Raw genomic sequence first — 15,172 nt, forward strand, 5'->3', positions numbered from 1 at the left:
TAAGGGTCAATTTGGTTACATGTGTTACACTCTCAAAGTTAAAGACCTGTAAGGGTCTATTTGGTTACATGTGTTACACTCTCAGAATGACAGACCTGTAAGGGTCCATTTGGTTACATGTGTTACACTCTCAGACTTACAGACATGGACCAAATGGTCCATTTGGTTACACTAGACCTGTACGTGCCCGTCGGCCACCATATATACTCTCAGAGTTAGAGCTGTAAGGGTCCATTTGGTTACATGTGTTACACTCTCAGAGTTACATTTGGTTAGCGTGTGCATGCACATGTGCGCCCGTGCGTGTGTAGGTGCATGTGTGTGTGCGTGCGTGTGTGCACGCTTCAATAACCACTGTTGGACCCCATGGGGATCAAGGACCTCAGGGAGCCACCCATAATTCACAACGATCACAGCGAACTCTGTTGCGTCACAACTGGTGGCCAACAGTCATAACCAACACCGCCGCCGACCCACAGGAGAATACCATCGCACAGTGGTATCAGACCAACCACAATCAGCCAGCCCTCAAACCAAACCCTTCGACCTAGAAGAACTCGAAACTGCAATGGGAAAGTTGAGCACCTGGGACCTAACGCAAAGACCTGGCTCGTGGGGATACTGAATAAATGCATGGCACAGAAAACCATCCCAAAAAAAAGAAAAACAACATACTATAGTATGTCCTCCGTGACCATGGACTTTAGCCTTTAGCTTTTCTGCGATTTAACCTTTTTTCAAATCCTCAACAATGATGAAGAATCGTGCACTATAGCGTGCCACTTAATGACCTTGACCAATATCAATGACCTTGAGCAGTATAAATTACCTTCAATAAGACTAGTAAATGACCTTGACCAGTATAAATGACCTTGACAAGTACAAATGACCTTGACCAGTATAAATGACCTTCACCAGTAGAAATGACCGTGACCAGTATATGACTGTGACCAGTATACATGACCTTCATGAGACTAGTAAATGACCTTGACCAGTATAAATGACCTTTATAAGACTAGTAAATGATCTTCACCAGTATAAATGACCTTGACCAGTATGCGGTCCGTGACCATGGACTATAGCCTTTTGCTTTTCCTTGATTTTCACCTTTAAGAAATCCTCAACAATGATGAAGAATCGCGCACTATAGCGTGCCGCTTAATGACCTTGACCAATATCAATGACCTTGAGCAGTATAAATTACCTTCAATAAGACTAGTAAATGACCTTGACCAGTATAAATGACCTTGACAAGTACAAATGACCTTGACCAGTATAAATGACCTTCACCAGTAGAAATAACCGTGACCAGTATATGACTGTGACCAGTATAAATTACCTTCATGAGACTAGTAATTGACCTTGACCAGTATAAATGACCTTTAGAAGACTAGTAAATGATCTTCACCAGTATAAATGACCTTTAGAAGACTAGTAAATGATCTTCACCAGTATAAATGACCTTGACCAGTATGCGGTCCGTGACCATGGACTATAGCCTTTTGCTTTTCCTTGATTTTCACCTTTAAAAAATCCTCAACAATGATGAAGAATCGCACACTATAGCGCGCCGCTCAATGACCTGAGACCATGGACCAATGAATGAAATACAACACATTGAGCAGGGCACTGCAGGGAGTTGAACCCCGTTCCGGTAAACCAGAAGTCCGACACCAGTGCCTTAGTTTTTGTGTTGTTGTTCATTTAAAGGTCCAGGTGTGCATACGCATGTGCCCCTGTGTGTGTAGGTGCATGTGTGCATGTGTGTGCACGCTTCAATGACCACTGTTGGACCCAATGGCGATCAAGGACCTCAGGGAGCCACCCATAATTCACAACGGTCACAGCGAACTCTGTTGCATCACAACTGGTGGCCAACAGTCGTAACCAACACCGCCACGACCCACAGGAGAATACCATCGCACAGTGGTATCAGACCAACCACAATCAGCCAGCCCTCAAACCAAACCCTTCGACCTAGAAGAACTCAAAACTGCAATGGGAAAGTTGAAACCCGGAAAAGCAGCAGGGATTGATGACATACTGGCAGAAATTATACAGCACCTGGAACCTAACGCAAAGACCTGGCTCGTGGGGATGCTGAACACATGCATGGCACAGAAAACCATCCCTTCTGTCTGGAGAAAAGCCAAAGTGGTTGCAATCCCCAAACCTGGCAAAGACCCATCATCCTCAAAGAGCTACCGACCCATTTCCCTCCTCTGCATCACCTACAAGAGAGGCTGCTACTCCAACGCCTCATACCACTCATAGACACCAAGCTGACTAAAGACCAAGCTGGTTTCCGTCCCGTCCTGTGCTGGACAGAGCTCAACCTCACCCAACACATTGAGGATGGGTTTGAGGGAAAACAAATAACTGGAGCAGCAACTGGAGGGCGAAGCAAGCACGCAGGCAGCTTGTGCCTGCCTGCGTGCCTGCCTGCCTTCCTCATGTGGAAGCTGCATAGTTGAGTTTGTGTGTGTGTTTCTTTTTCTGTCTTTCTTTCTTAGGACGAAGATCAAGGTAGACGCCGTTGGAAGGCTCAACACAAGCCGATGCCCCTAGAGATCCATCCCAAAGCTTCCCTCAGGGAGTCCAGCAAGCCAGCTAGCCAGCAAGCCCGCCCAGTCAGCCAACGCAGCCAGCCAGCTCCGCCAGTCAGCCAGTGTAGAAAGTCAGGCTGCCAAGCCAGCGCACATCAGCCCTTGCAGTCAACCATTGTAGCCATACCAGCCTTGCTCAGTCAGCTCAGCCAGGCCTCTCTTGAGGCCTGGCTCTCTGTCTGCCTGGCCCGGTCTGCCCCGCCCTGCCTTGCAGCAACAGAACCAGCCTTGCTGGCAAGCCAGCCAGCTCAGAATACGAGCTCAGCAAGCCAGCGCAGCTGGCAAGCACGCAGTTAGTCTAAACCAGTTTCAGACTGGCAGGCCAAGGCAGACAGACAGGAAGACCGAGGCGCCTAGGCAGGCAGACAGGCCAGGAAGGCAACAAAGTGCAGGCAGGGGGACTGTCCGGCCTAAGGCTGCGCTGCAAGGGTTGGAGCCTGGCCAGCTCCTGCTGGTCTAGACTGAGTGGCTGTGGCTGCACAGTAAGGCTGCGGTAACCTAGTCTGGGCTTGCTGCTGCACTGGCTTGCTCAGCTCGCATTCTGAGCTGGCTGGCTTTCCAGAAAGGCTGGTTCTGTTGCTGCAAGGCAGGGCAGGGCAGACCGGGCCAGGCAGACAGAGAGCCAGGCCTCAAGAGAGGCCTGGCTGAGCTGACTGAGCAAGGCTGGTATGGCTGCAATGGCTGACTGCAAGGGCTGATATGCTCTGGCTTGGCAGCCTGACTTTCTACACTGGCTGACTGGCGGAGCTGACTGGCTGCGTTGGCTGACTGGGCAGGCTTGCTGGCTAGCTGTGCTCCCTGAGGGAAGCTTTGGGATGGATCTCTAGGGGCATCGGCTAGTGTTGAGCCTTCCTATGGCGTCTACCTTGATCTCCATCCTAAGAAAGAAAGACAGAAAAAGAAAGACACACAAACCCAACTATGCAGCTTCCACCTGAGGAACCGAGACGCGAGAAAAGAACTGAGCGTCACTTGGGATGGTCACAAACTCTCCAACCATACCCACCCCATGTATCTTGGAGTTACACTGGACAGGACACTCTTCTTCAAAAAAACACCTGGAGAACACAAAAGCCACGGTCAACACCCACAATAACATCCTGTGAAAACTAGTGAACTCCCAAGTGGGGCGCAGACCCACAAACAATCCGTGCAACTGCCATGACCCTGTCTTTCTCTACAGCAGAGTATGCCTGCTCAAGCTGGAGCCGATCACGTCACACCAAATTGGTCGACACAGCCCTAAATGACACCTGTCGCATCATCACGGGATGGGTCAAGACAACACCTGTCCCGTCCGTGCCTTTATGCGCTAGCCGGCACCTCCCCCCGCACATCAGACGACTGTGTAACGCTCAAGATGAATGGAAAACACAGGAGATAGACAGTGAAGTCTGGAATGAAATGATAGAGAACACCTCACACACACAGTTTCCTTTCGTGGCCGTTTACATTCGAGGGTCGCCGGTCCTCTCGAACGGAACAGTTTAACGTCATGCCCAGGACGAAAAGATATAGAGAACACCATAATGACAAATAACAGCAGGAAGGCATGGGCCACAATCCACCGTCTTGGCAAAGACCACACCACCCATAATTCACAACGGTCACAGCAAACTCTGTTGCATCACAACTGGTGTAGGTATTGGATGGAGCCCGCACACCACAGGTATAAGAAAGACGTGATGCAGAGGAGGGAAATGGGTCGGTAGCTCTTCGGGGATAATGGGTCTTTGCCAGGTTTAGGGATTGCAACTACTCCAGCCTTTTTCCAAACAGAAGGGATGGTTTTCTGTGCTATGCATGTGTTCAGCATCCCCACAAGCCAGGTCCTTGCGATAGGTCCCAGGTGCTGTATCATTTCTGCCAGTATGCCATCAATCCCTGCTGCTTTTCCGGGTTTCAACTTTCCCATTGCAGTTTCACGTTCTTCTAAGTCGAAGGGTTTGGTTTGAGGGCTGGCTGATTGTGGTTGGTCTGATACCACTGTGCGATGGTATTCTATGTGGGTCGGTGGCGGTGTTGGTTACAACTGTTGGCCACCAGTTGTGACCAAGACCGAACGTGAAACTGCAATGGGAAAGTTGAAACCCGGAAAAGCAGCAGGGATTGATGACCTACTAGCAGAAATGATACAGCACCTGGGACCTAACGGAAAGACCTGGCTTGTGGGGATGCTGAACACATGCATAGCACAGAAAACCATCCCTTCTGTCTGGAAAAAGGCCAAAGTGGTTGCAATCCCTAAACCTGGCAAAGACCCATTATCCCCAAAGAGCTACCGACCCATTTCCCTCCTCTGCATCACCTACAAGCCTATCCCGTCACACCAAATTGGTCGACACAGCCCTAAATGACACCTGTGGCATCATCATAGGATGCATCAAGACAACACCTGACCCTGTCCCAACACCTGTTTACATTCGAGGGTCGCCGGTCCTCTCGAACGGAACAGTTTAACGTCATGCCCAGGACGAAAAGATATAGAGAACACCAACATGACAAATAACAGCAGGAAGGCATGGGCCACAATCCACCGTCTTGGCAAAGACCACACCACCCATAATTCACAACGGTCACAGCAAACTCTATTGCATCACAACTGGTGTAGTTATTGGATGGAGCCCGCACACCACCAAAAAAAAGAAAAACAACATACTATAGTATGCCCTCCGTGACCATGGACTTTAGCCTTTCGCTTTTCTGCAATTTAACCTTTTTTCAAATCCTCAACAATGATGAAGAATCGCGCACTATAGCGTGCCGCTTAATGACCTTGACCAATATCAATGACCTTGAGCAGTATAAATTACCTTCAATAAGACTAGTAAATGACCTTGACCAGTATAAATGACCTTGACAAGTACAAATGACCTTGACCAGTATAAATGACCTTCACCAGTAGAAATAACCGTGACCAGTATATGACTGTGACCAGTATAAATTACCTTCATGAGACTAGTAATTGACCTTGACCAGTATAAATGACCTTTAGAAGACTAGTAAATGATCTTCACCAGTATAAATGACCTTTAGAAGACTAGTAAATGATCTTCACCAGTATAAATGACCTTGACCAGTATGCGGTCCGTGACCATGGACTATAGCCTTTTGCTTTTCCTTGATTTTCACCTTTAAAAAATCCTCAACAATGATGAAGAATCGCACACTATAGCGCGCCGCTCAATGACCTGAGACCATGGACCAATGAATGAAATACAACACATTGAGCAGGGCACTGCAGGGAGTTGAACCCCGTTCCGGTAAACCAGAAGTCCGACACCAGTGCCTTAGTTTTTGTGTTGTTGTTCATTTAAAGGTCCAGGTGTGCATACGCATGTGCCCCTGTGTGTGTAGGTGCATGTGTGCATGTGTGTGCACGCTTCAATGACCACTGTTGGACCCAATGGCGATCAAGGACCTCAGGGAGCCACCCATAATTCACAACGGTCACAGCGAACTCTGTTGCATCACAACTGGTGGCCAACAGTCGTAACCAACACCGCCACGACCCACAGGAGAATACCATCGCACAGTGGTATCAGACCAACCACAATCAGCCAGCCCTCAAACCAAACCCTTCGACCTAGAAGAACTCAAAACTGCAATGGGAAAGTTGAAACCCGGAAAAGCAGCAGGGATTGATGACATACTGGCAGAAATTATACAGCACCTGGAACCTAACGCAAAGACCTGGCTCGTGGGGATGCTGAACACATGCATGGCACAGAAACCCATCCCTTCTGTCTGGAGAAAAGCCAAAGTGGTTGCAATCCCCAAACCTGGCAAAGACCCATCATCCTCAAAGAGCTACCGACCCATTTCCCTCCTCTGCATCACCTACAAGAGAGGCTGCTACTCCAACGCCTCATACCACTCATAGACACCAAGCTGACTAAAGACCAAGCTGGTTTCCGTCCCGTCCTGTGCTGGACAGAGCTCAACCTCACCCAACACATTGAGGATGGGTTTGAGGGAAAACAAATAACTGGAGCAGCAACTGGAGGGCGAAGCAAGCACGCAGGCAGCTTGTGCCTGCCTGCGTGCCTGCCTGCCTTCCTCATGTGGAAGCTGCATAGTTGAGTTTGTGTGTGTGTTTCTTTTTCTGTCTTTCTTTCTTAGGACGAAGATCAAGGTAGACGCCGTTGGAAGGCTCAACACAAGCCGATGCCCCTAGAGATCCATCCCAAAGCTTCCCTCAGGGAGTCCAGCAAGCCAGCTAGCCAGCAAGCCCGCCCAGTCAGCCAACGCAGCCAGCCAGCTCCGCCAGTCAGCCAGTGTAGAAAGTCAGGCTGCCAAGCCAGCGCACATCAGCCCTTGCAGTCAACCATTGTAGCCATACCAGCCTTGCTCAGTCAGCTCAGCCAGGCCTCTCTCGAGGCCTGGCTCTCTGTCTGCCTGGCCCGGTCTGCCCCGCCCTGCCTTGCAGCAACAGAACCAGCCTTGCTGGCAAGCCAGCCAGCTCAGAATACGAGCTCAGCAAGCCAGCGCAGCTGGCAAGCACGCAGTTAGTCTAAACCAGTTTCAGACTGGCAGGCCAAGGCAGACAGACAGGAAGACCGAGGCGCCTAGGCAGGCAGACAGGCCAGGAAGGCAACAAAGTGCAGGCAGGGGGACTGTCCGGCCTAAGGCTGCGCTGCAAGGGTTGGAGCCTGGCCAGCTCCTGCTGGTCTAGACTGAGTGGCTGTGGCTGCACAGTAAGGCTGCGGTAACCTAGTCTGGGCTTGCTGCTGCACTGGCTTGCTCAGCTCGCATTCTGAGCTGGCTGGCTTTCCAGAAAGGCTGGTTCTGTTGCTGCAAGGCAGGGCAGGGCAGACCGGGCCAGGCAGACAGAGAGCCAGGCCTCAAGAGAGGCCTGGCTGAGCTGACTGAGCAAGGCTGGTATGGCTGCAATGGCTGACTGCAAGGGCTGATATGCTCTGGCTTGGCAGCCTGACTTTCTACACTGGCTGACTGGCGGAGCTGACTGGCTGCGTTGGCTGACTGGGCAGGCTTGCTGGCTAGCTGGCTTGCTGTGCTCCCTGAGGGAAGCTTTGGGATGGATCTCTAGGGGCATCGGCTAGTGTTGAGCCTTCCTATGGCGTCTACCTTGATCTCCATCCTAAGAAAGAAAGACAGAAAAAGAAAGACACACAAACCCAACTATGCAGCTTCCACCTGAGGAACCGAGAAGCGAGAAAAGAACTGAGCGTCACTTGGGATGGTCACAAACTCTCCAACCATACCCACCCCATGTATCTTGGAGTTACACTGGACAGGACACTCTTCTTCAAAAAAACACCTGGAGAACACAAAAGCCACGGTCAACACCCACAATAACATCCTGTGAAAACTAGTGAACTCCCAAGTGGGGCGCAGACCCACAAACAATCCGTGCAACTGCCATGGCCCTGTCTTTCTCTACAGCAGAGTATGCCTGCTCAAGCTGGAGCCGATCACGTCACACCAAATTGGTCGACACAGCCCTAAATGACACCTGTCGCATCATCACGGGATGGGTCAAGACAACACCTGTCCCGTCCGTGCCTTTATGCGCTAGCCGGCACCTCCCCCCGCACATCAGACGACTGTGTAACGCTCAAGATGAATGGAAAACACAGGAGATAGACAGTGAAGTCTGGAATGAAATGATAGAGAACACCTCACACACACAGTTTCCTTTCGTGGCCGTTTACATTCGAGGGTCGCCGGTCCTCTCGAACGGAACAGTTTAACGTCATGCCCAGGACGAAAAGATATAGAGAACACCATAATGACAAATAACAGCAGGAAGGCATGGGCCACAATCCACCGTCTTGGCAAAGACCACACCACCCATAATTCACAACGGTCACAGCAAACTCTGTTGCATCACAACTGGTGTAGGTATTGGATGGAGCCCGCACACCACAGGTATAAGAAAGACGTGATGCAGAGGAGGGAAATGGGTCGGTAGCTCTTCGGGGATAATGGGTCTTTGCCAGGTTTAGGGATTGCAACTACTCCAGCCTTTTTCCAAACAGAAGGGATGGTTTTCTGTGCTATGCATGTGTTCAGCATCCCCACAAGCCAGGTCCTTGCGATAGGTCCCAGGTGCTGTATCATTTCTGCCAGTATGCCATCAATCCCTGCTGCTTTTCCGGGTTTCAACTTTCCCATTGCAGTTTCACGTTCTTCTAAGTCGAAGGGTTTGGTTTGAGGGCTGGCTGATTGTGGTTGGTCTGATACCACTGTGCGATGGTATTCTATGTGGGTCGGTGGCGGTGTTGGTTACAACTGTTGGCCACCAGTTGTGACCAAGACCGCCACCGACCCACAGGAGAATACCATCGCACAGTGGTATCAGACCAACCACAATCAGCCAGCCCTCAAACCAAACCCTTCGACCTAGAAGAACTTGAAACTGCAATGGGAAAGTTGAAACCCGGAAAAGCAGCAGGGATTGATGACCTACTGGCAGAAATGTTACAGCACCTGGGACCCAACGCAAAGACCTGGCTTGTGGGGATGCTGAACACATGCATAGCACAGAAAACCATCCCTTCTGTCTGGGAAAAGGCCAAAGTGGTTGCAATCCCTAAACCTGGCAAAGACCCATTATCCACAAAGAGCTACCGACCCATTTCCCTCTGCATCACCTACAAGGCTATATGAGAAGCTGCTACTCCAACGCCTTGTTGCCACTCATAGATACCAAGCTGACTAAAGACCAAGCTGGTTTCCGTCCCAGCCGCTCCTGTGCTGGACAGAGCTCAACCTCACCCAACACATTGAGGATGGGTTTGAGGGGAAACAAATAACTGGAGCAGCATTCAGAGATCTCTCTGCTGCCTACGACACTGTCCAACACCGCACAATGGTCAGGAAAAGCCTCCTCAACAACAGGCGCTTCTATGTCCAGTTAAATGACCAGAGGAGTAAATGGAAAGCCCAAAAGAACGGCCTCCAACAAGGTAGCGTGCTCGCCCCCCTCCTTTTCAATATCTACACAAACGACCAGCCACTACCCAATGCCTAATGCCAGCGTTTCATCTACGCCGACAACCTCTGCATTACGACCCAACAAGCAGACTTCCAGAAGATTGAGTCTGTCCTTGAAAGTGCCCTCCAAGAAATGTCAAGCTACTACAATACAACCACCTGAAACCCAACCTATAGAGAACACCTCACACACACATAATTTCCTTTCGTGGCCGTTTACATTCGAGGGTCGCTGGTCCTCTCGAACGGAACAGTTTAACGTCATGCCCAGGACGAAAAGATACAGAGAACACCAACATGTCAAATAACAGCAGGAAGGCATGGGCCACAATCCACCGTCTTGGCAAAAACCACACCACCCATAATTCACAACGGTCACAGCAAACTCTGTTGCATCACAACTGGTGTAGGTATTGGATGGAGCCCGCACACCACAGGTATAAGAAAGACGTTCTTTGTTGAAATACTGACAGCGTTTCGATCCATTTGATCTTCATCAGGTCATGTGTACACAAAACATACACTTTTATACTAAGGGAGTGCCCCCATTAAACAATCAAAATACCACATTTTGGTGCCCCTCCCATCACTGCAGGTGTGACACGTCAACCCTGAGTGAGTAGGTGGGGACCCAGACATATTGATGTAAATATAGTCTGTTCAGAAATTGTAGTGCCTCTCATAGAGCTTGTAGGTGATGCAGAGGAGGGAAATGGGTCGGTAGCTCTTCGGGGATAATGGGTCTTTGCCAGGTTTAGGGATTGCAACTACTCCAGCCTTTTTCCAAACAGAAGGGATGGTTTTCTGTGCTATGCATGTGTTCAGCATCGCCACAAGCCAGGTCCTTGCGATAGGTCCCAGGTGCTGTATCATTTCTGCCAGTATGCCATCAATCCCTGCTGCTTTTCCGGGTTTCAACTTTCCCATTGCAGTTTCACGTTCTTCTAAGTCGAAGGGTTTGGTTTGAGGGCTGGCTGATTGTGGTTGGTCTGATACCACTGTGCGATGGTATTCTATGTGGGTCGGTGGCGGTGTTGGTTACAACTGTTGGCCACCAGTTGTGACCAAGACCGCCACCGACCCACAGGAGAATACCATCGCACAGTGGTATCAGACCAACCACAATCAGCCAGCCCTCAAACCAAACCCTTCGACCTAGAAGAACTTGAAACTGCAATGGGAAAGTTGAAACCCGGAAAAGCAGCAGGGATTGATGACCTACTGGCAGAAATGTTACAGCACCTGGGACCCAACGCAAAGACCTGGCTTGTGGGGATGCTGAACACATGCATAGCACAGAAAACCATCCCTTCTGTCTGGGAAAAGGCCAACGTGGTTGCAATCCCTAAACCTGGCATAGACCCATTATCCACAAAGAGCTACCGACCCATTTCCCTCTGCATCACCTACAAGGCTATATGAGAAGCTGCTACTCCAACGCCTTGTTGCCACTCATAGATACCAAGCTGACTAAAGACCAAGCTGGTTTCCGTCCCAGCCGCTCCTGTGCTGGACAGAGCTCAACCTCACCCAACACATTGAGGATGGGTTTGAGGGGAAACAAATAACTGGAGCAGCATTCAGAGATCTCTCTGCTGCCTACGACACTGTCCAACACCGCACAATGGTCAGGAAAAGCCTCCTCAACAACAGGCGCTTCTATGTTCAGTTAAATGACCAGAGGAGTAAATGGAAAGCCGAAAAGAACGGCCTCCCACAAGGTAGCGCGCTCGCCCCCCTCCTTTTCAATATCTAAACAAACGACCAGCCACTACCCAATGCCTAATGCCAGCGTTTCATCTACGCCGACGACCTCTGCATTACGACCCAACAAGCAGACTTCCAGAAGATTGAGTCTGTCCTTGAAAGTGCCCTCCAAGAAATGTCAAGCTACTACAATACAACCACCTGAAACCCAACCCATCAAAAACCCAACTATGCAGCTTCCACCTGAGGAACCGAGACGCAAAAAAAGAACTGAGCATCACAAACTCTCAAACCATACCCACCCCATGTAACTTGGAGTTACACTGGACAGTTTAACGTCATGCCCAGGACGAAAAGTTATAGAGAACACCAACATGACAAACCCTACACTTAAACCCTCTATATTTAATAAAAAACAATTCTGGACAGGAATCCTGTATTGCAGGGGTGCCCAAAAGGTACATCGTGATCTACCAGTAGATCACAAAGGCTGTGCAGGTAGACCACATGGCATGCCCCTGTATATAATCTATCACTTGAATTAAGGTGACTTGACACCAGCTCAAATGTTGCACACAAACATCAGTAGCAAAAGTACAAAGTTATTGTGACAGTAATAATTGCTATAGTGTGTGTTCAGTAACAGGAATATTCCTGTCTCTCCAGCTCTTTAATAAATAGAAAAGGGTTTAATCAGGAGTTGTAGTAGCCACAGGATAATCTAAGCGGTGGATATTGCTCTTGTCTTCATGTCTTTATGTATGTAAATTGTCTTGTTGTTTGTGTTATGTCAAATGCGTGTATATGTGTTCTGCATATACTTGGCTGCTGTGTTGCAAGATAATGGGAGTTACTGATACTATGGGACTGAATGGGAGTGAAAGGGAGGTACTGTTACTATGGGACTGATACTATGGGAGTGCATGGGAGTGGATGGGAGTGAATGGGAGGTATTGTTACTATGGGACTGATACTATGGGAGTGAATGGGAGGTACTGTTACTATGGGACTGATACGATGAGAGTGAATGGGACTGAATGGGGTGTACTGTTACTATGTGACTGAATGGGAGTGAATAAAAGTTAATGGGAGTGAATGGGGGAGTGAATGGGACTGAATGAGAGGTACTGTTACTATGGGACTGTCACTCCCATTCAGAGTGAAAGGGAGTGAATGGGAGGTACTGTTACTATGGGACTGTGTTTAACAAAAAGCTGGAGAGACCGGGAGACCTCTGTTACTGAACAAACACTATAGCAATGATTACTGTCACAATATAGAGCTATTTAACACTGTTACTGAACACACACTCTATAGCAATGATTACTGTCACAATACAGAGCAATTTAATTTAGGTAACCAAATTGACCCCAATAGTAGATCTTTACACTCTCAATAGTTCAATTGTTGTTAATCATCTGCTTAAAGGACAACTTTAGTTTTTTTCAACCAAGGTTCATGTTTTAGGTTGTTATTAGAGAAAGTAAAAGATGAGTGTTAATTTTTCTTCATTCGCTGCTTTCTTTTGTTTTAGGGATTTTAGCGGTTTTTGACAGGGGGGTGGGGGCATTCGAGCATGGGGCTAAATATGTATTTTTTTCCAAGATTTTATAGCGAATTATTTTTTTATTATTTACTCTAGTCCTACTAAACTCCAATAAATTACATTTCGCCACAAAAGATCACAGGATCTACTGAATGTGTCAAACTGACATTGAGCCTATGACACACAGTGTGGCTTCCCCCCAGTAGGCTACCTTCACATTCAGTAGATCCTGTGATCTTTTGTAATTTCCTGGGGTCTAGTAGGACTATAGTAAATAATAAATAAATAAAATCGCCATAATATTTTGTAAAGAAATACATATTTAGCCCAATGCTCGAATGCCCCCGCCCCCCTGTCTAAAACCGCTAAAATCCCTAAAACCAAAGAAAGCAGCAAATGAAGAAAAATTAACACTCATCTTTTACTTTCTCTAATAACAACCTAAAACATGAACCATGGTTGAAAAAAACTAAAGTTGTCCTTTAATTTCCAAAAAACTACACAATTAGAGAACGTAGAAGATTGCTACTTTTGATCCTTTGATTATATAATGCTGATTGTAGCATAGTGGTTAGTGACTGAGCTTTGTTAACATGAGTGCCCGGGATCGTTTCCCACCAATTTCAAAGAATGTTTGTTGCTTCGCGCCAATTTTCACAGAATGTTTGTCCTTTTACCTACCAAACAATACTATTTTCAACTCTAGTCGATTATTTATTCAGCGTTTGAGCCACGGACCACCATTTGAGGCCATCTAGTCTCTCAGACCCATTTGAGCCACTGACCACCATTGTGAGAGTCTATTAATGTGAAATGGTGGTCCGTGGCTCAAACATGTTATCACTTTTGAAGTTACTTGTTGTGTTTAGATATGTAAATACTACTCTTTAAAGCCGTGTTTCGGTAGTCGAGTGGGTCGACGGTTAGTAAACATTGAGGCCGGGCATAGTTGTTTATAAACCTTCGACACTAACCATTCGGCTACTGAAACACTGTTTTACAGTTTCGTACAAACATCATATATAAACATCATAACAAGTAACTTCAAGTGATAGACGTTTGAACACACAAACAACAACAGCGTTAAGTATTAAATAACATTTAATCACTTACTTGCTCCGAAGACGGACCCGCGATGGTGACGTGGCACGTTCCAAACAAACACTGACCAAACCTACCTCCACGCGTCTCTTCCGTATTTGAGGCCGAGGGCGGCGTCACTTCCTTCCGGTGTGAGGCCACGCCCGCGAGATTTAACCGCGAATCTATTGTAGTCCTCTACGTTACATCCGGGTCCCTTGGTCCCATCCGCTTCTCATTGTATGAACGCGTGAATCTTTTTTTTTTTTTTTTTTTTTACAATAACGTTATTTGTCAGAAAGGAAGCCATTGAGGGTTAAAATGGGTCTTAATGCTTCCAACTCATATAACTGTCACCAACAACACTTTTAATGATATTACATGAATCAGACAGCCCTGTGATGAAACCTTTAGCATTACACTGTGGTTAATACGTTTTTATTCACAATGGAATGTTATTGTACTCTTAATATATCATGGTGTAGCACAGCACAGTAGATTCATATTTCAATCGATCTGTGATGTTAAAATTGTGCAAAACTCTGTTCAATGAATGGCCTCTTCTGCTACATTAAACATTACTAAACATTAAACGTTACTTATACCCGTTATTGAGACTCCTATAGAGCATGTTGACATGGATAGCTTGGTTAGTAGTATCTCTGTTAGTTAATGCAGTTTGATTGATTAAATTAATAGCCTATTTTATTAGACAAAAATGTAGAACAGTAGTGTCATAGAGTGGAAAATGCCATTTGGTTTAATGTCACAGAATGCAGTGCCACGTAGAGCAGCATGATAAATGGTTAACTTTATAGTGTGTTCAAAAATGGCAGATCTGCAAGTTCAGTGTCTTGAATGAGATGTGCTGTGAGTTTGCATATCTGCTATTTTCCAGCATAGGACCGTTGCACAGTGAAGTATAAACAAGGCTTTAGGATTTATAAGTCGTTTTTAGAATCCTCCTCCTCAGGAGCATATCCACGGATATCCATCCCACATTCCCACTAGTTTTGTCACGAACTGATGTCATTTTTTTATTCTGCAATTTACCATTATTTCCACAACGTGGCAGCAAAGCCTACTTTTTGATTCAATATTGCAAATGGGGCTTTAAAATGTCTATGGCAATGTCAGTTTTAAGTGGTTGGTTAATTGGTCAGTTATTTATTATAAATAAGTGCATTTTATTGTTGGTGATAATAAAATAAACTACACTGGATCACGCGCACGCACGCACACACGACATACACACACTTTCTTTCTGACAGAA

This window comes from Protomyctophum parallelum, assembly GCF_964188405.1.
Source record: "Protomyctophum parallelum genome assembly, chromosome: 21".
Classification (NCBI taxonomy): Eukaryota; Metazoa; Chordata; class Actinopteri; order Myctophiformes; family Myctophidae; genus Protomyctophum; species Protomyctophum parallelum.